The sequence below is a fragment of the Nicotiana attenuata genome, chromosome 3 (genome assembly GCF_001879085.1).
Source record: "Nicotiana attenuata strain UT chromosome 3, NIATTr2, whole genome shotgun sequence".
Classification (NCBI taxonomy): Eukaryota; Viridiplantae; Streptophyta; class Magnoliopsida; order Solanales; family Solanaceae; genus Nicotiana; species Nicotiana attenuata.
In genome coordinates, this window is record NC_031991.1 from 29,001,978 (window position 1) to 29,004,914 (window position 2,937).

Sequence of the window (2,937 nt, forward strand, 5' to 3'; positions counted from 1 at the left end):
TTCAAACCCTTGTATTCCGGGTAAATTTCTCGTATTTAAGTTGGGTAAAATTTGGGCTTCAGCCGATATTCAACCCATAGAAATATGAATATTCATGGGTAAAATGTGGATAAAATATGGGTTAGCCAATTAGATTATCTTCCAACTTTTTCTCACTCAAAATACATGATATCATTTTTTAAACCAAAAATGCTATAAAGGTACTCCTCTTCCTTCGTCTTTTCTTTTACCTCCCAAAAATAAATTTTTATATTAGACAAATGTAATATAAGTTACTTTCCTACTATCTAGGATATTTAAATCAATCAAAACTTTGGTTATTAAATTGTACCTTATTGAATTAGGTAGAAAGTATTTAGCAGTTTAAAATAATTGAAATTTTACCGTGTGAAAATCAATTAGGAAAAAGTTAGTATCGTTTCAACTTGTTTATTAGGAGCTCTAATTAATTACCAAGTAAGAATCATTTACAATAAAAATACTTTATACAATATAAATGCAATAGGTAAATAAGGGACATAGTATGTAAACTGTTTCGTCTATATATATATAACAATTTCATTTTACGTGGCTACCCATATACACCTGGTAATAAAGTATAAATATGATATGTGTAAACGGTCAAAATCAAGGAGCCCGATTTCGAGATCTTAGATTGGACTGCGAGTCCGAGTCTGGGAAATCTGAAATGGGGTCGGGTCCGGATTGAAGGGCAACTACCTCGAGGAAGCTGATCGAAGGCCTGGCACGACCTACATCGAGGGCGGCACAATCTCGAAGTTAGTCAAGAAAGAGCGGAAATTTCTCAAGGACACGTGGACCAGGGCATTAATTATAGGATAAGGGTTGTACGAAATTGTACAGGTCCGTACTAGGCCGTTATACACCTGTACCAATAGAATTCTTTACCTTTATGAGCAAGGTACTATATTGGGGTTTTCTCCTCCTATATAAAGGGGACCCCAATTATTTTGTAAAGAGGAGATCATTCACTGCAATAGAACATTCTTATTCTTCTCTTGTTTAACGTGCTCAACAATTATTCTTCAGCTTTATTGCCTTTACTTTATTGTTCATACTTTATTGGTCTTAGCTGACCTCGAGGTCCTTGGACAGACAAGTTCGAGGCCGCTACTGTTCTAATAACATTGATTTGGTTCATTATTTCTTCTTATTTAAGCTCAATATTACTTATGTAATCACTAGTATTAGAATATATCACGTAACTTTAAAACCACAAATTATCTTTAATTGTTACTCACATTTTTGAGGTAAATAATTTGGCGCCCACCGTGGGGCTAAAGATAATAGTGATTATTTTAGTCCTAGTTTTCTGATAACACACGTTATTCTTCACACTTTTTCTTGTCAAAGATTCTTTGATTTCAGGCTTAATCATGTCTAGCACACAAAATGCGCCTGCTCACGACAGTGAGGGACTTGGAGAAAACATCGGCATAGGGCTCGGTGTACCACCCGTAAACCCTAAGGGAGTGCCAAATGTGGAGCCGGTTGATATCTGCTCCCACAATGCTCTAAACACGGACGCAGGCACAGACCCCACAAGGAACGCACACAAGGAAGCCCGAGCTAGAGGCCAAGAAGCACGGGGATTGGAAGAAGGAGGTGTCAGCCTCCAGGTGATATTCGAGATGCTGCAAGCTCAGCAAGTCACCATCGCTCAGCTTCAGAGTCAGAACAGGACTCCTAACACCGCCGAACCAGTAAACACACAGCATGAACCAGTGCTTGGGAGGCCCGATGAAAGCGGCTCGGGGACTAACCCCACGATCATGAAAATGCTCGAGGAACTGACTAAAAGAATCGAGTCAGGAGAAAAGAAGATAGAAGACAACGACAAGAAGGTGGAAACTTACAACTCCTGAGTAGACCAGATACCGGGAGCACCTCCAGTTTTGAAGGGTTTAGACGCCAAAAAATACATACAAGAACCTTTCCCCCCAAGTGCGGCTCCGATGCCCATTCCTAAGAAGTTCCGCATGCCCGTTATACCAAAGTACAACGGGACAACTGACCCTAACGAGCATATTACTTCTTACACTTGTGGAATTAAAGGAAATGACTTGAATGATGACGAAATCGAGTCAGTATTGTTAAAAAAGTTTAGAGAAACACTATCAAAAGGAGCTATGATCTGGTATCACAACTTAGCTCCTAACTCCATTGATTCGTTTGCTATATTGGCGGATGCCTTCGTGAAAGCACATGTCGGGGCTATAAAGGTGGCCATAAGAAAATCGGACGTATTCAAGATAAAACAAAGGGACGACAAAATACTAAGGGAGTTTATGTCCCGGTTTCAAATGGAAAGGATGGAATTACCCCCGGTCTCCGATGACTGGGTAGTTCAGGCCTTCATGCAAGGTTTGGATGAAAGAAGCTCGATAGCATCTCGACAGATAAAGCAGAACTTGATCGAATATCCAGCTGTGACATGGTCGGATGTGCACAATTGGTATCAGTCAAAAATTAGGGTCGAGGACGACTAGCTGGGAGCCCCCTCGGGCTCAGTTCACCCAAATAGATTCGCAGCTAAGCCCTCGAGAGAACAGACTGGGGATCAACACTCAACAAAGAGCAGTATCAACCATATGATCAAAGAAACAACGGTCCGAGCCACAATGCCTCTCGGAGCGATCAAAAAAATGACCAAGGTCAAGGGTCTCAGGGATTCATGAGCAGAAACAGGTTCGATAAGCACAACTACCCCGTCGAAGCCCCCCGATTATCAGAGTACAATATTAGGATAGATGCATCAGGAATCGTCTCGGCCATTGGGAGAATCAAAGATACCACGTGGCCCAAGCCAATATAGACCGATCCCTCCAAAAGGAACCCGAACTTGATGTGCAAGTACCATGGCACACATGGTCATAGAACGGAGGATTGCAAGCAGCTAAGGGAGGAAGTGGCTAG